Here is a 19,740-nt window from a genome sequence, read left to right as displayed (position 1 = left end):
AAGATATGAATCTTGAGAATATTAGTTTAGTAATGTTCTGATCAGTATTTGTAGCCTTTGCAAAAATATTATAATAAACTTACCTTCTAGACGACTGCTTGAAACTATTCCTTTTGGATGCTTGCCAGATGAAAGCCTCGTGGGATTAAGTTCTGGAAAATCACTTGCAAATTTGTGGGGGATATCAGTGACTTTGAATATTTAACTGTCCAAACTGTCATCTACATGCATTCTGTCTCCGCATTTGGTAAAAAATTTAGAAGTTTGTCAGCCAGTTAGAATTAAAGATGACATCTGCTTTTAATTGGTGTTTTATTTTCTTCCAAGTCAGTAAAAATTCAGTCAGACATGAATTATCAAATTTTGCAATGCTAAGCAACTTGTCAAGTGACAGTAAGCACTACCTTGAGCACTTGTACAGATGGGAAGTGTTAAAAAGTTGATTAATCGTCAGGAGTTCTGATTATGGTTTTAGAAGGCTAAGGCTTCTATAACCATTGCCAGCTTTCTAGTGTCAGATAGTATTCATTTGTTAATTTTGTAGGCTTTTTTCAATTACTGGCAAATTGCCTCTTGTATAACGAGCATTTAACTAGTTTTAGTGATAGTTGGCCTAATAGACGTAGGGTCAGATAAAGCAATGTAGAATTCTTCTGTTTCTCAAGTGTATTATTTTTTAGTAAACATCTTAGTTAAAATTTTTTAGCAAAAAAATTGTAAACTTCTAAATGTGAGCTTTAGATGGTATTTTCTAATACATACTCATGATGTGTTGAGAAGTATCTATTTGAATCTTGGCAAAGGAAGCCTTGCGTGGGCCCCCTGTTGAAAAAGAAAATTGATTTTTTTCTGTTTTTACCATTTCCAAACCATTTTAAGATATAAAACATAAGAATAAAGAAATCAGTTCTTTCTAGAAGAGCATGTAAAAATAACAAGACTTCAAACATTCTCAGAATGAAAAAAGACCAAAACAACTATTCGCATCATACTGATTACATTTTACTTTTCTACTTACTGAAAATTTCCTGATAGTATTAAATTGTCTTTTAACAGAAAGTACGTCTTTAAAATTTCAACTGTGAAGGAGTGTTTTTTTTCTTTTTCTAATGGTTAATATGAAAGTGGGTTTTCTCCTTTTTGGATTTGAATAGATCTGTATGTTAGAGGTAGAATTCTGTTTTAAAAGTGGTTAGGACTTGTAGCAACATTTCTCAGATTACTTTCTTAATATGACTAGACTTCAATTTAATTCAGGTTTTCTTTTTTGTTTTCCACTTATGAATAACTGGTAAGTATTTTATGTAGTAATGTACTTTTGCTACCAGAAAATCATTAAGTTATTTAATTTGATTCAGAAACTGTCCTGTTCAGTTACTTGGATATTGTGAGATTTTATTTCAACTTAAAAACTAGAGAACATGCTTAAGTAAATTAACCCAATAGTTTTACATACAGTTGAAAAGTAGTGCCTTAAAGCCAAGGGCTAAGGTTAATAGTTCATATACATTTTTGGAAAATACTTGAAAAAATAGAAAACTTAGATCTTCTAGCTAAACTAGACCTAACACGTTTATAGTCATTTTGATGCCTGATAACTTCAGGGTTCATTGCCCCAGTACATTTTTCAAATTATTTGCTTCTCAATACATAAGGCTTTAATTTACCTCCTACTGACAAACCCCAAATGGGTTTTTAAGAATTTTGAAAGTGGACATTACAGTTGTGCTTCAGCACTGGCTTTGATTGCTGACACAGAATTTCCTAAGACACCCCAAATTTAGACAGATGGGAGGTTCAGGCAGCATCTTCTGGGCAAATGCTAAGGTGTTTATTTTTCAGATACAGAATTACTATTTTCTATATTTTTCTTTCTTTGAATCCTGTTTTAATGCCTATTTAAAAAATAATTTAGGCACAAGATTTAACCACATTTTATTCACTGTTAACTTACATTTTTGTTTGTATGGTCTTTTTTATCTTGAATTTTACAGAATAATAGTAAATTGAAAATATTTGTATCTTAAAATGCCCTAAAGCAATAATTACTGCTTTTGTAAATAACTCATGTTATTAGTAAGTATAATTTATATCCTGATAAAAACACTGACGAATAATATTATCTCAAGGTTGCATTCTCAGAGTGGCTCGAACTGACTTTTATGTCATTTCGTTTATGCTTGCTGTGTTTTTAAGGAATAAGGAAAACAATGGGTACCTGTATTTTACGGATAGAAGACAAAAAACCTACAGCTAACATTTTTATTGGGGTAATAATTTACTTTTTTTGGCTCCAAGTACTCATGATCTTTTAGGAAACTGAGATTGTGGTAGATGAGCCTTGTTAATCATTTCTGTTTTCAGGTCAGTTTGGTCACTAATACTTGACTTGTTACTTAGATTCTTCTCTTTTGCCTCATTGCTTGCGGTTCCTGTTGTTGAAATTACCAGGCTTTCTTTATCATGTGATCCTGTCACTCTGTTGACAATTGATTGGATCAGGGATTAGTCTGACCCAAAAGGCAGTCATCTATAGAAGGGTCATGGCCCATGGTGTTCGTGTGTGTCTGAGTGGGGTGGGTGTGGATGTGTGTGGTGGTGGGGGTTGTAAGTGGTGGTGGGGTGCAGAGAAGGTTGTGACATTTGAACAGTAATAACTGAAAGATGAGAAGGAGCAGCCAGCACGTGAAGCTCCAGGATGAGCCCTCTCCAGGCAGAGGAAATAGCAGGTGTAGCTGTTCTGAGTAGCACATTGGATGGAGAGAAGGAAGCTGGTGCAGCAGGGGAAGAATGAATGAATGAGGAGGCATGTGTTAGAGGAACAGGTTGGAGAGATAGGCTCAGGGCAGGTCCATTAGGGTCACTGTTGAAGCTGGGATTTTAGTCTAAGCAGTTTGGGGAGCCTGGTTTGGGGAGACTTTAAGCATCTAGTAACACAATGTGTATCTCTTCATTACTATAACAAGAACACGTATCAGATGGAAGAATTATGTGATCAAAGTAGTTATGATGCCCTGGCCAGGTGGCTCAGATAGTTGAAGCGTCGTCTTATACACCAAAAGATTGTGGGTTCGCTTCCCAGTCAGGTCACATATCTAGGTTGTGGGTTCAGTCCCTGGTCAGGGCCTCTACAGGAGGCAACTGATTGATGTTTCTCTCTCACATTGATGTCTCTCTCTCTCCCCACCCCTTTTCTTCTCTCTCTAAAAAAAAAATCAATAAAAACATATCCTCGGGTGAGTACTTAAAAGTAATGATAATAGGAGTAGCAAAATTTAAATTATATACTAAATATGACAAGAAACTGTGCCCTAGAAGAAGTTAAAGTTTCATGCTGGTCCACCTATAGAAGTCCTCACTCCTTAATTTTGCCCTACTGTTTTTAAGATACATTTCTCTGTGAAAACAAAGTTATCTTCTAATTTATACTTTACAAATCATCTCCTTTTCAGTCAACCTACCCTTATCTTTAGGGATTAATACCAAGAATCATTCCTCTTCCCACAATGATGTATTTTCCTAAATCTGGATTATTCAGTTTTGTAAAACACTCTAGTAAGACAGTCCATGAGAACCTTTGACCCTTCAAGGCCTAAGAGCTGTTAGGGGATAGATGTGGATACAAAGGGAATAAATGTTATTCTAGTTTAAGTTGGCCACTTTAAATGGTCTCCCCTAGGGTTTGGCTCAGTGGTTAGAGTGTCAGCCTGCGGACTAAAGGGTCCTGGGTTCAATTCCAGCCAAGGACTTGTACCTCGGTTGCAGGCTCAATCCCTGGCCCTCGTCGGTGTGTGTATGGGAGGCAACCAATTAATGTATCTCTCTCACATCCATGTTTCTCTCTCTCTTTCCCTTCCATTCTTTCTGAAAAGCAATGGAAAAAATATCCTCTGGTGAGGATTTAAAAAAAAAAAATTGTCTACCGTATCTTCCCACCAGTGTTAATTACTGGTACACTTCTTTAACTTTCTGTCTGGCTAGCAGGCGTTGATAACACCACATAAATAAACTATGGTATGCATGTATGTGTGTACCCATACACTCACATTCCAGGGCATAGCTTGCCTCTCCATCTTTTCTACCATGGATGATTTATTTATGCTGGTTATGATCATTGTATCTTCCCTCACTCACACATACAACCAACAAAAATTCTGAAATCAATTTACATGTTAATTTGAAAATTCTTTGCTAGATTGGACAACTGTATTGAAAAAGGACTGACTCTCTCTAGGGCTTTCTTATAGGTAACCTAAAGAAGATAGAAGAATGTATTTCAAATTAGTTGCATTTCATGAGGTGTTGGCCTTTATTTCTTAGTAGGTCTTCACTAGAGTCTAGCCTCCCCTTACGATAGTTGAAAATTGTTCGTGGCCGATTAATATTATATCATTAGAGCCCTGTTTACTGATTGGCATGGAGGGTTCACTGTGAAAAATGCCTTGGCATGTCATCCCAGATCATGGTTTCATCTTTGATGTCTGTTTATATGTTCTGCTGACTTCTAATATTCTCTCTATTCAAATTCTGGTGTGGATATTGAAGCCAAAAATTCAAAAAGCCTTTGAAGTTTACTTGTAATTAAATGGCATTATTAATTCAGAGTTGAAGTCTTTAGTCAAGGAGGGTAACTGCAGTGTCAAAATTGAACTTTTAAAACTGAAATACATTCTAAACCACAAATTTATAGCATGAGCAGTAGTACTTGAAACACCTTTTTTTTTTTTGACATGTATATTTAAGGTAATAATAACATGAGTAAATTATTTAAAAAGTGTCAGAAGTACTTCACAGTACATGGAAGTTGGGATTATAGAGGTAAGGTAAGTGTGATAAAAGTTTTTTAAGGTTACAAGTACAGTGTAGTTTATCACCAGAAATTGTATATATTATTGGTTTGGTGTCTGTTTTGCTGAAGACATTTTCAGGTTGATGTAAGAATGTCTCCCGTAGAAGTCTCACTCTGTTGTCCTGCTAACAAGTTACTTATGGGCAAAATAAAACTTACCCTTGTAATCAGACCTATTTTTGGTTCCGTTTTGATGAAGTTTGCTGATCTGCAAACCTTACCATCATCTTTGACTACACTCCTCCCTTGCACTTTAGTCATTCTTCCTAAATCCATTGCCAGGTCTACTATTAGTATTGTTGCAGTTTTTCTCTCCACTTTTCTCTCTGCTAAATTCCTACTGCTGTTATATTACTTCCTCACTCCTTTTTTCCTGGCCTGCTGATCTCCTTCTCAGTCTTTCCTCCTTGGAGCCATCTCACTACTGTTGCCAGACTGAGCTTTCTGAAGTGTTTCAGGATTTTTCAGTGGCTTACTATTGTCTGTAGAGCCTGTATTCCTCAAGGTGGTGTTCATAATAACTTCATTTCTGCCTGTCTTCCAACACTCTTTGCTTCCTTCGCTGGAATTTCTGTTACTAGAGGATACTGGGCTGCTGTACAGTTGTCCCTCAACATCCGTGGGGGTTGGTTCCAGGACCCACTCCCCCATGCAGATGCCAAAATCCAAGGATGCTCAAATTCCTTATGTAAACTGGTGTAGTGCTTACATATAACCTATATTTGCGTATAGACTGTAGCAGGGTATACAGGAGGGTATACCTACACATCCCTTCATTTGTGTGGACTCAGTGTAGTGCTTGGCACATGGCAAATTCAAGTTTTGCTTTTGGAGCTTGCTGGGATTTTCTTTTTTGTTTTCTGAATATTTTCGATACGAGGTTGGTTGAATGGGTGGATGCAAAACCCACGGATGCAGGGAGTTGGACAAGATGGTGGCGTAGGTAACAGCTGCACCCGCCGCCTCCCGCAACAACATCAAAATTACAACTAAAATCCAGAACCACCGTCACTCGGAACTTCCTGAAATCTAGCTGAACAGAAGCCCCACAACCAGGGGACAGAAGAAGCACCGAGACCGGTAGGAGGGGCGAATCGGGGCTGAATCGAGGAGATGCGGCTGCGAGCCCACACCCGGTGCTTCGGGCTAAACCTGGGAGGGAATCTTGGTGGTGGAGGTTTCCCAGAGGAGTGAGGGGTCCCAGCCCCACATCAGGCCCCCAGCCCAGGGCTCCAGGGCTGGGAAGAGAAGTCCCACAACTTCGGGCTGTGAAACCAGTGGGGACTGTCCCTGAGGGTTGCGGAGTGTGCGGGAGCCCCAGCAGCTCTTAAAGGGCCTGTGCACGGACTCACTCAGACGCGCTCCCTCTGAGCCCAGCACTGGGCAGCAGCTTGACAGGAACCTGGACACATGGGGAGGAACTAACCTGCCTGAAATCAGGGCAAGGGGTGAAGGGGCAGCTTCCTCTCAGGCAGAAGAACTGGCAGAGGCCATCGCTCCTTGGACGAGTCCTCCCCGCACACAGCCGGCAGGCAGGCGCCATATTTGAATCGCCAGCACCTGACTCACACCTTTGGCCCCGCCCCGTGATTCCCGGAGGCCCCGCCCCTCCCCACCTGCAGCTCATCCAGGCCATTCCCAGGGGCTTTTCTGTGCAAGTGGCCTCTGGAGCCCCATGCTTAGGACTTTCCTAAAATCTCTCAAACAAGCAGCAGCGTGCCCCCTGCGGCTTGATAAGTGGCCCCAGGCCTGGCACTAGCGGCAGCCTGCATTGGTTCATAGCTTGGCCTCTCCTGGACACCTGCAAGCCCAGCACAAGTAGCAGCCAACTACGGTTTGCTGTGCAGCCCTGGGCAAGGCACAGGCACAGGCTGACTTTGCACCTCTCGGGAGGGCCCAGAGACAGTGGACCTAGTGGTTAAACTCGACCACACTGGATTATAGCCCTACCACATCCATGAGTGACACACTTAAGGAACATACTTGGTGAATACCAAAGCTCCACTGAAGTAATTCCTGCTTCATAGGGGTGTCTCTAGCACAACAGCTCTTCAGCTGTAGTTGTAGCTGGTCCTCACAGCTGATTGACCTGGGGGTCAATTCCTCCCAGTGACACCAACAGCAACCATGGCTCAACTATAACAGGTCAGAGCACACAGCCCACACAGGGAAGCACCTAGAAGGCCCAGCTCAGGTGACTGGGGAGGCTGAGCCACTGGACCCTACAGGACACCCATTACACAAAACCACTCTATAAAGTCCAGGAGACATAGCAGCTCTACCTAATACATAGAAACAACCACCTGGAAACAGCCAAAATGTGGAGGCAAAGAAACATGTCGCAAAGGAAACAAGAGGAGAAATCTCCAGAAAAGGAACTAAATGAAATAGAGCCAAGCAAGCTACTAGATACAGAGTTCAGAATAATGGTTATAAGAATGCTCAAGGATCTTAGTAAGACTATTAAGGAAACTAGTGAGATCATCAATGACATAATAAAGTACCAATCAGAAATGAAGTCTACACGAACTGAAATGAAGAAGAATTTACAGGGAATCGACAGTAGAGTAGAGGACGCTGAGAATCAAATCAGCAATTTGGAACATGAGGAAACAAAAAACACTCAACCAGAAGAGCAGAAAGAACAAAGAATCCAGAAATATGAAGACAATATAAGAAGTCTCTGGGACAACTTCAAGAGGCCCAACATTCGTTTTATTGGGGTGCCGGAAAGAAGAAAGAGCAAGAAATTGAAAATCTATTTGAAAAAATAATTACAGAAAACTTCCCCTACCCGAGGAAAGAAATAGACTTACAAGTCCAGGAAGCACAGAGAGTCCCAGGTAAGAGGAACCCAAAGAGGCCCACATCAAGACACATCATAATAAAAATGCCAAAGGTTAAAGACAAAGAGAGAATCTTAAAAGCAGCAAGAGAAAAGCAGTTAGTTACCTACAGGGGAGCACCCATTTGACTGTCAGCTGATTTCTCAACAGAAACTTTGCAAGCCAGAAGGGATTGGCAAGAAATATTCAAAGCGCTGAAAAGCAAGAACCTACAACCAAGATTATTGTACGCAGCAAAGGTATTTAGAATTGAAGGTCAAACAGTTATGTCAGGGTGGTGATAGCATACATTTGAAGGGAGTCACGCTGGCTAGTAAAACATTTTAAGAATAATATTTTGCTGAGATTAATGTTCATGGTTACTGGTAGTTGATAAAAGTGAATCTTAGCCTATTATATACAATGTCAGTTTTCCCCCTCATCAGTTGCAAGGCTTGACTTCAGTGATAGGAGAAGATTGCAGTATCAAGTCTCATTTATCTGGAAGGTCAGGAAGGCCTTGGTTGGACTTTCCGAGAAAGACAGAAATATCAGGTGATTTGGGCATGTCAAAATTGTAGCAGTATTTAATATGAACTCAGTGGAGAAGAATCTCTGATGTAAAGAGGAAGGAATTTTTATCTGGAAAGAATCCCTTTGTCTTTTATTATTTATGTAGTTGATGATTAAAATATTGGGACTTTACATGTGGAAGTGTCATTCTAATAAACTTGAGTCGACTAACAAAGTGTCCATCCGAGTATGCTTTACTCCAAATACCATTATCAATTTCCTAGAGTATTCTATCACAGTACTCATGCTTTATTGTGATTTCAGTTGCTTTTCAGTTGTATTGTGTCTTCCTGGTTGGTTTGTTAACTAAGGGAGCTTAGTGGTACACCCCTGTCTTGTCCATCATTGTATCCCTAGACTTAGGACAGTGCCTGACACTGAGTGGGTACTTGTAGAGTGAATGCATGACTTTAAGTGTTACTAGGATACTGAAGAAGTATACAATTGAGATCTGGTTGTTGTAGGTCTTAAGAGGAAGAGAGGAGACTCCTTTGGATGAACACTGTTATGTGTATTCTTATTCTCTCATGAGCACAGAACCTTTTACAGACCAGTGAGAGAGGTGTTTTCCTGTGAACTTAAATTTTGTTTTCCTATGCTGCTTTTCAAAATCCTAGTTGTCTTTCCCTCAACTGCTGCTTTTTCTATGAAGCCTTTCTTGATTCTCCCATTGGACTCTTCACAGTAAGTGCCTGATTTTTCACTTCTCTTAATGCATTTACTATTCCCTACCATGTGTTTTTTTGTTTGTTTGTATGTATTGTTTGTTGTACTAGATGATAAACTCCTTGTGTGTAGAAATCAGATCTGTCAAACCAGCATGCTTCTGAGAGTAAAAAGGGGATACTGTCAGATGGGATACTGGGGTAATAGGTGTGTCCTGTGACTACCTGGCAAACCTGGTGTATGATCACTTCCCAGTAGTCAGAACATGGCCTTTGATTGTTGAATAAGCACTGGCAACCTGAACCTGTTCACAAGCTTGTGAGATGGACATGAGAAGGCATCAGTCTCAGATAAAAACACTGGTTTAGATCGCAGTCTTGTTTCTGTCACTGTACCATTTAGTGACTGTGGACGATTGATTTAATCTCTCAGATCCTAATTTTACTGGCATGCCTAGTAGAGATGATTATTTATGTTCTTCTGTTTTTTAGCCGTATTTATTTTTTTTATTGAGAGAGAGGGAGAGAGAGAAACATCAATTGGTTGTTTCCCGAAGAACCCTTACTGGGATCAAACCCACAACCTGAGAATGTGCCCTGACTGGGAATCAAACTGTCAACCTTTTGGTGTACAGGACGACACCCAACCAACTACCAGGGCTAGCCTATTTTTTTAATTTTTTTTTTTAGAAAATAATATTAAGAAAACCTTTTCAACTGTGAGATGCTATACAGAATAAGAATTGACAGTGTAATTCTAGAATAAATTGAAGGCTTTCTAACTTTGTGAAAAACTAGAGCCTGATGGCTGAAATGTTTATAAAATAATTTTTTGGATAAAGTAAACCTTAATACAATTCCTTATAAACAGTGCTAAAAAAAGTAAGTAAATATTGTTTTTATTGTTAGTATTATTGCATTCCTTGTTCTTTTACTCCCTTCAGGTTTAAAAAAAAAAATGTTTCCCTCTTACAGATTAATTATTCTTTACTTGGGTCATTCTACTGCATCTTATTGCCACTTTCACTTCATTGCATCCTTATTAATAACCAAAATAAGGGTGAAAGTAGCAGGTTGGCAGGTTAAACTAGTGCTGAGTGGTTGAGGAATTACTCAGTTGCTCAAAGCAATTAATTGGAAATCATGATCTCTGCTTTTTTAGCATTCCATTCAGAATTTGAAATAAGCTTTATAATGTAGGCTGTACTGCAGCACAGCAATTAAATGTGGTAACAAAAAAGAATATCCCAACTGTAGGTAGAGCCTGCTTTATTCAAACCATATGACTCTTAATTCCATCCAACGGTGCTATCGAAAACTTGATGTGTTCCAGAAAGCAGTAAATTAAGCAAGGAGTGTGGGAGGACTTCTACTTGTAGTAAATTTTAAAGAAATTTATAAATATTTTGAAAATAGAAAAAATATATAATTCAGATACTATCCCAGACCAATTTAAAAATATTTTAAATTAAATTTAGTATCTAATATTTGAACTAAACAAAAGCTCTCTAGCCTTTCTCACCAGTTTACTAGCTTACTTTTCTCATTTACTACTAGCAGTAAATGTTAATGGACTGTGAGGAGTGAGCAGAAAGGTGAGTCATGAGGCATCCACATCAATATCCCCTCATGCCAATTTAAAGATTATTAAATCTTAAATTTTTTTACTCAACTTATAAAATTGCTCATCTAATTTCATAGTTGTTAGGTATATTTCAAAGTTGAACAGGAAAATATTAGCTTTCAATCCAAAAGTGCTAATTAATTTCCATATTCATGAAACAATAAAATTAATTGGATCGGGGAGAGATGAAAATAACTAATTTTTAATATCCAAAATGGTAAGAATATAAAATAAAAGTATTTTATATGAAGTACAGAAGAAGGAAATTATAACTTTATCACTGAATAATTCCTTTGGTTTACATGAGAAGAATTTTAGCAATATATACCAATTTAAATTTGAAGCTTCTTACCTCATCCTCTTAAAAGTTACATCTAAAAGAAAAATTTGAAAATTTGTACCCACTGTTTTAATTAAAGCATTATTACTGTTATAATATAAAGCAAAAATAAACATCTTCTTGAAAATGCCAGGTAAGCTGAGTGATACATTTAACAATTTCACTCAAGCAATTTTAGTGTTGTTGAATTGATTACCAACATTTTGCTAAAGTATTTTTAAAAATGTTCTAATACTAAAACTAGAATCTCTTTAGAGGAGAGAGGCTCAAATTCATCCCACAGCTTGACTTTTTAGTTAACTCAGATTATCTCAGTGTTATTGCTAAAGCAGTGATTGAATTTATTTTCTCTGGGTATCCTCTATATTGCTTTTCTTTGATTCTTGCCAGTGCAACCAGACCAAGATTTTACATGATAAAGGAAATCTGTGCAACTGATCATAGAAACTTCACCCTGTTTTCTCACATAACACCTCCAGGCACAGAAAAGACAGAATACTTCATTTGCATTCTTAAACACTAGGAACTTAGAATGAGTCTTTCAGCTGGAAATGTTATTGCATCTACATTTCCCAAAGAAAACAAAACAAAACTGGTTAACAGCCCACACAGGTTTTTGTTAACTCATCTCTTTTTAGTATCTGGATCTGCACAAAGAGTGTAGAATGCTGAAGCTTAACTGCCCAATCTCTTTCTTCTTTATGATCAATTAGAAATAGAAATAGATAGGGAAATAGGTATTAGTGTAGATTACAGGGAAATAAAAAGAAGAAATTAGATATGTGCTAGAAAAATGGCAAACTATAAAAAATTCTTTCTAAATAGAACATTTCCTAAATTAATATAGAATATAGTAACTAGAATTTTAAACAATAAAATATTTTCCTTGTAAGCATTAATGCTTACCTAAAAAGTCCAAAGATATTCAGAGATTTATAGTTTATTTAAATGTTTATTAAATTAATATGTACCCCAAACCTCTTCTTTGCCCTAAATATCTCAGAAACCCAAAACATTTAATAAATGAACAGTTTTCTGATTTAATAATAGCTGAAAAATAGAAATGGAAGTCATTCCACTGCCAAATATTAGAAAGTATTCTGTGCTGCATTGTTCACTTCCTATGCATGGAAAACAAGGTTTTATATTTAACTATATTCCTTAACTAGAAAACTTTACTTCTACCAATTGTTATAATAGGGAAAGTTAGTGCTACTCTATTTCCCTATGTAAATATTGCATATGGCTATCATCTGGAACTAATAATATTACTTGCGTGTATTGTGCCAAGTAGACATTTAATACAAAATATACATTAGACTGAGTGAAATCCAGGTATTGGTGATATTGAAAGAGAAATACCTATATTCCTTTGGTTAAACTAAGTCACAGCATACGCAATGCACCATAACTTAAATATAGTTTATGTATCATTAGATTTCAATTGATCTTGCAACTGGTATCCCAAACAAATGAAAAATAAAACAAAACAACTGTCTTATAAGTTTATGTTTATAATTAAAAAATAGAACCTTTGTTCCCACTCTGATACCCATTCCCATAACAATCAAATTCCTTAAATTTCTTATTCTAATGGGTCACATTAATTGGGTTCTTAATTTACAAAGAGCTGACTAGCATTTAAATAAATGACTCCTGCCTGGCCGGGCGTGGCTCAGCAGTTGAGCGTCGACCTAGGATCCAGGCGATCGGGGTTCGATTCCCGGTCAGGGCACATGCCCGGGTTGCGGGCTCAATCCCCAGGCAGGGGTGAGCAGGAGGCAGCCAATCAATGACTCTCTCATCATTGATGTTTCTGTCTCTCTCTCTCCCCCTCTTCTTTCCTCTCTCTGAAATCAGTAAAGATATATTTTTAAAAAATAAATGACTCCTTTAAGTGAGGGGGGTTGGGGGCTGATGGTACCCTCTTCTTGGGTAATTCTACATCTCCCTTTATTGATGCCCCACAGTTAGTGTTGGGGAAAATGAATCAGGATTTGTACTCCAGTCTTCTCTAATCATGCACTGCCACACTGCACAGCCTGGGGTCTCCAGTAGAATGTTGAGCAGTAGTGCTCACCCATACCTTGTACCCAGTCTGGGGTAAAGACCAGCCAACTGGTATTTACTCATTACCACAAAAAACACACTAGGAATGTTTCTCTTATCTATATGTTCTCATTTGAACATACAGATGTTCTGTGTGTTGTTTTTTTCCATTTTAAAATCATTTTTATTTTTTAATTACTGTCGACATACATAATTATATTAGTTTCAGGTGTATACCCCAGTGATTAGACATTACATAACTAAGTGATCTTCCCAATAAATCTTACACCCACCTGACGTCATACATACTTATTAGAGTATTATTGACTATATTCCCTATGCTGTACTAAACATCCCCCTGACTATTCTGTAACAACCAATTTGTGCTTCTTAATCCCTTCACTTTTTTCACCCTACCCCCAACACCCATCCCATCTGGCAACTGTCAAAATGTTCTCTGTATCTATGAGTTTGTTTCAATTGTTGATATATATGTACTTATTGCCATTTTATTGTTTATGTTTTTGATCCTTTTTTTTCTTCTTCTTGAAAAAAACCCTTTAACATTTCATGTTATGCTGGTTTGGTGGTAAACTCCTTTATCTTTTCTTATGTAGTAAGCTCTTTATCTGTCCTATTCTAAATGATGATTTTGCTGGGTAAAGTAATCTTGGTTATAAGTCCTTGCTTTTCATCATTTTGAATATTTCTTGCCACTCCCTTCTGGCCTGCAAAGTTTCTGTTGAGAAATCATTTGACAGTTTTATGGGAGCTCCCTTGTAGGTAACTAACTGCTTTTCTCTTTTTGCTTTTAAGATTCTCTGTCTAGCGCTAGCCAGTTTTGCTCAGTGGTTAGAGCGTTGGCCTGTAGCCTGAAGGGTTCCAACTGTGCTTCCAGCCAAGGGTGTGTACCTTGGTTGCAGTCTTGATCCCTGGCCCTGATTGGGGTTTGTGTGGAGGGCAATCAGTGGATGTGTTTCTCTCACATCGATGTCTCTCTCTCTCTCTCTTTCTCCCTTCCACTTTTTCTGAAAAGCAATGGAAAAAATATCCTTGGGTGAGGATTAAAAAAAAAGATTCTGTCTTTAACCTCTGGCATTTTACTTGTGATGTGTCTTGGGGTGAGCCTTCTTTGGGTTCATCTTGTTTGGGACTCTTTGTGCTTACTGGACTTGTATGTCTCTTTCCTTCACCAGGTTAGGGAAGTTTTCTATCATTTTTTCAAACAGGTTTTCAATTTCTTACTCTCTCTTCTTCCAGCCCCCCCATGATATGAATGTTAGTACACTTGAAGTTGTCCCAGAGACCCCTCTTTATCATTATTTTTTAAAAATCTTTGCTGCTGTTATTGGGTGCTTTTTGCTTCCTTATATTTCAAATTACTGATTTGATTCTTGGCTTCATCTACTCTACTGTTGATTCCCTGTAAATTATTCTTCATTTCAGTTAGTATATCCTTCATTTCTGACTAGTTTTTTTATGCTGTTGACGTTCTCACTAAGTTCTTTGAGCATCCTTATAACCTGCATCTAGTAGGTTGCTTGTCTCCATTTTGTTTATTTTTATTTTTTCCCTTGGAGTTTTGTTCTGTTCTTCAATTTCAGACATTTTCTTTGTTTCCTCATTTTGACAGCCTCCCTGTGTTTGTTTCTATGTACAAGGTAGAGCTGCTATGTTTACTAAGCTTGGGAGAGGGGCCTATTGTAGTAGGTGTTCTATAGGGTCCAGTGGCACATCACCCAAGCTGGGCACTCGAGGTGTGCACCTCTCCCCTCCCCCATGTGGCTGTACACTGTCCTGTTGTAGTTGAGCCTTGATTGCTGTTGGCATGTCAATGGGAGGGATTTACCCCCAAGCTGATCAGCCGCAAAGACTGGCTATGACCACTGACCTGCAACCACCGTGGAGGATCATCTGTGCAAGTTCCCACCCTATAGAGCATGACTTACTTCAGAAGGGCTCTGGTGCCTGCTGAGTCCACCCCTTAAGTGTGTCACTTGTGGAGCTGGTTGGGTGGTGGTGCTTTGACGTGGTCTGAAACTGTGCACTGGATTTGCTAGCTCTGTGCCTCCCAGGAGGTACAGGCCAAGGTCAGCTGCCTTCTGTGTTCTGCCCAGGGCCACCTGGCATGAGCTGCAAAGTGATCTGCAGATGGCTGCTACTTGTGTTGGGCTTGGAGGTGCCCAGGTGAGGCCAAGCTGTGAACCAAGGCTGGCTGCTGTTATGCCCGGCCTGGGGCCACTTAGCGAGAGGTACTGGGCTCTCTGAGGCCACTTGCTGCTTGTTTGAGAGATTTCTGGCAAGTCTGAAGCAGGAGCCAAGACAGACCATTCATATGGAAATGCCACTGGAAACAGCTTGGGTGGGCCTGGAAGTTGGGTGGGACAGGTCCTTAGGGAATAACCAGGGCAGGGCTAACAGTGAGAGCCAGGTTGATAGAATCTCAGATATGGTGCCTGTCTGCCGCCTCTTTGGGGGGAGGACTCATCAAAGGACCAATGTCCTCTGGCAGCACTTCTGTCTGGGAAGCCCTGATACTGGACAGTTCAGTCCCTCCTTGTTTGTCTCTGGTGCCTTTCAAGCTGCTGTCCCAGAGCTGCAGCTCAGAGGGAGTGAGTCCAAGTAAGGCAGTGCTGAGCCTTTTAAGAGGAACTGCCTGGGGCCAGCAGCCCTCTGTCTCCCTCAGCCTCAATCCCTGCTGGATTTTACAGAGTTTATGGGGACTTCTCTTTCTGGCACTGGAACCCTGGGCTGGGAAGCCTGGTGTGGGGCTGGGACCCCTTGCTACTCAGTGGGACCTCTGCAGCCCAGATATTTCTTCCTGTTTTTATCTGCCACATGTGGGTATGGGGCCTGTCTGTTCTGCATCTCTGCCCCTCCTACCAGTCTCCATGTGGTTTCTTCTTTAATTCCTTAGTTGTAGGGCTTTCATTCAGCAAGATTTCAGGCTGTTCTGAATAATGGATGTTCTCTAGTTTTGCTGTAATTTTGATGTGTTTGGGGGAGAATGTGAGTACCATGTTTACCTATGCTGCCATCTTGCCTGGAAGTCCAGATGTTTTTGTTGTGTTTTTTTAAAATATATTTTTATTGATTTTAGAGAGAGAAAAGGAGAGGGAGAGAGAGAGAGAGATAGAAACATCAATGATGAGAGAGTCGTTGATCGGCTGCCTAGCCTGCAACCCGGGCATGTGCCCTGACCGGGAATCGAACCCCGATCACCTGGATCCTAGGTCGACGCTCAACTGCTGAGCCACGCCCAGCTGGGCCACATGTTCTTTATCCTTTATTTCTAGTGATTATTTTAATAAGTACACTAAGTGCAGATTAAAACTAACTACTAAAATAGGTTTCAGCAAGTATTTCAGAAGCTGAAAGGAAGAACTTTCCCTCTTTTACACAGTAAGTCTTTGGAACCCAAGTGCCAACTTGCCTAAAATTCCTTCCTCATACTGAACTGAATTGTTTGTTTTTAACTTAAAAAAAGGGTGGTGGTGGTAGTGAATAAATTGTATAGAAGTACCAGAAGTCGCCTCATTGGAAACAACACTATTTACATTAAATAAGAAATCTGTTTGCAGGTTGGGTCTGCCAAATTTACAACAGTGTTACGCACTGTGACCAAAAGCATAATGAGCACAATTTGCCATAGGTGAGATAAGTAGAGATAGTAGTGAGCGGGAGAGGAGGAAAGTAAGAGGAGGAGGAGTTCTCTAAGATGATTTCTGGTTTCATCGTGGATTGGACAGCAAACCAGTCCTTTATACAGCCCTCCTTCACTGCTAGTCCAGGTGGCCTGATGGCCTGGTTTCTGTTGCTCAGAGATTGCAGTTCCAGCTCATCTGTGATTTCAGCAGTGCTCATGGCATCAGGAAGATCCTTTTTCTTTGCAAAAGTTAGTGAGATGGGAATCCCTGATCAGCTTTTTTGCCACCATCCTCATGAGCTCTTGGGCCTCATACAAAGAGAAAAATTTGAGTGTTTTGGAAGTAGTGATCCTTTAGAGGCTGGATCCTGTCCTGGCTGTCCATGTCCAAGCCAGTGAAGCTGATGTTTTTATACTTTGGTTTCCTCCTTAATCTATAGTGGCTGTAGTTGTTACCATTTCACCAGGCTTCACTTTGTCAAAAATTATGGTCTACTGAAGCATCCCAGCTAAACATGAGAATGCAGTATTTTATTTTTCAAACACAACAACAAACCACCCACCCCCTAAAAGGCTTTTACCTTTATTTACTAGTTTTTGAGGTAATTAATTGGTTCCTTATCCTTCAAAGTTAACTAGTTTTAAAAAAAAAATATCGTCATGAAGGCATAGACTTAAACCTATTTTGTAGACTTAAGTCTGTGGGAATTATTAGCAAAGCTCAAGTTGTCCCTCTTTGGTCAGTGGAGCCTACATTGGCTCATAGTCTTTTTTACTTGACCCTCATAATCTTTTATAGCTTCCTTGCTCTCTGTTCTGACAAGTTATTCTAGGCTCATGTTTTACATTTCCTGCTCCAGGCCTTTAATCAGCCATGTTTTCAAGATACATTGGTTTATTTTTATGGTATTTAGAGACCACAGTCGGGTGCCAGGCATGGTCATTGCTACTGATGGTCATTGTTTCTAGGCCTTTTTTGTTTGTGGGGCTAGGAAATAAAATATGTGTGTTACAGGTTTTTAAAAATGTTTTATGTTATATGTTTATTATATATAACATGTGTTGAGTTAACTATGTGTTAAATTAACAGTATATAATGTCAGTATGTTAATATATATGTATTTAGATATAATGCTAACTCCAACCCCAATAAGATATATAACACAAATTTAATATATAATAAACATGCTATATTAAGAAAATTAATATTTTTTCTAATATGTAGTATATATAACAATCTTACAGCAATGATTTCAGCTTTTCATAATTTTTTAAATTGTTTTCCAATGATGATGAAAAAATGCCCGCTTTTTCCATGACTGTAAGACATTTATCTGCATTCAGGTATTATATTTATCATTCATAGAAAAGTTACAAAGACTTTTAAAAAGCGTATTTTTAGAAGTAAATTTTATTGCTGTGGCATATCAAAAAGACTCACTAGTGCTTGAGGGAGAAATGGATAATTAGATGGATGACAAAAGATACAGGATTAATAGAAGCATATCAAAAGGTTACTAGTGGGTAAATTTTGGCCTTAAGTTCAAAATCACACGAATGAGTTTGGTAAAGAACTCAGGACTTTTGAAACACACTTCATCACTTTGCAGTTACCATGCTGTCTTATTCTGACCTCATCCTTGTTATTTTGGTCAAAGAATTATGGGAGTCAGGAGCTAGGGTACTGCCTTTTTTTGAATGTTTATTTATTGATGAAAGAGGAGAGAGAGAGAGAAGAGCATCGATTTGTTGTTCCACTACTTATGCATTCATTGGTTACTTCTTGTATGTGCCTTAACTAGGGATTGAACCTACAGCCATGGTGTATTGCAGGGGTGGGAAACCTTTTTTCTGCCAAGGGCCATTTGGATATTTATAACATAATTCTGATATCATTCCTGGGGCATACAAAATTATCAACTTAAAAATTGGCTGTGACAAAAGCTCCTAGATTTATTGAATTTTGAGTCCTGCCTTAGCATGGCCAGACCTAATATGTCCCATGGGCCGGACATTCCCCATCTCTGGTGTATCAAGATGATGCTCTAACGAGCTGAACTACATGACCAGGGCAGGATACTGCTTTTTTTTTTAAAAAAATATATCTTTATTGATTTCAGACAGAGGAAAGGAGAGGGGGAAAGAGAGATAGAAACATCAATGATGAGAGAGTCATTGATCGAGCCCGCAACCCGGGCATGTGCCCTGACCGGGAATTGAACCCTGATCGCCTGGATCCTAGGTCGACTCTCAACCGCTGAGCCACGCCTGGCCAGGCGGATACTGCTTTTTAATTTTGCTCTAATTCCATTTAAAGGTGAACCTAGGAAGTACTACCCAAACACATAGATATATAGGAAGTTAAGTTCATTGAAACATCGATTGAAGTAGTTACCCTGCTTACTACTGGCTATTTTTCTATTGTGTTGAATGGACAAAGAATAGTCACTAAATACTTGATGTGAGCTTTTTTCCTGGTAATTTTGCATTTGGGGGTAATTTTCTTCCAATTAGAATGCATGAGAAAAATCTGGTAAATCAGTGGTTCCTGGTCGTTGGGCTCTTGTTAATCAGAAGTTTTACTGTATAATCATAATGTATTTTGGGTGTCCTCGTTGGGCTCTTGTTAATCAGAAGTTTTACTGTATAATCATAATGTATTTTGGGTGTCCTCATTTATGTTATTTCTTCAACTCTTTCTCAGTGTAGGTATTCTGATTACTTGATTACATCTGCCTGGCATAGTGGTATTTAAAACAGCATTTATAATAAAAATACCTCCATTTTAGAATGTAAAATGAGAATATGCAAAGACAATGGATAGTTGGAACATGATTATTTTCTCTTAGTGTTTAGTACGTTGTAGATTCAAGATAAAAAGAAATGAATGTAATTATTGCTCTGGTCTGAAATGACTAGCTTATCCAGATGGAGACAGTATGTGAAGATGTAGGCCTACCACCACTCCCCTCTTACAGAGCAGCTCTACTTTTCATGTGTTTTACATTTTTGGTTTTTTTGGTAAGATTTTTTTTTTTTAAAAGAACATAAGGTTCTACTATTAAAATTACACAAACATTTGATGGAGCATCTGTTATGGCTGAAGGTTTTTTTATGTAGCATTCTCTCATTCATGACACTGGTAATTGTGGGGGATTATGGACCTCGC

General features: G+C 38.9%; 1 protein-coding gene across 2 annotated transcripts in view; it reads left to right on the top strand.

The window, feature by feature from the left end:
• The window catches only part of PCCA (propionyl-CoA carboxylase subunit alpha), a 336,620-nt gene that overhangs the window by 61,298 nt on the left and 255,582 nt on the right, over nucleotides 1-19,740 (top strand). The gene's annotated exons all lie outside the window — the stretch shown is intronic.

This window comes from Miniopterus natalensis, chromosome 2 (assembly GCF_054644295.1).
Source record: "Miniopterus natalensis isolate mMinNat1 chromosome 2, mMinNat1.hap1, whole genome shotgun sequence".
Lineage (NCBI taxonomy): Eukaryota > Metazoa > Chordata > Mammalia > Chiroptera > Miniopteridae > Miniopterus > Miniopterus natalensis.
The sequence above is the reverse complement of the archived record's forward strand: the minus strand, read 5'-3'. Positions and strand labels throughout refer to the sequence as shown.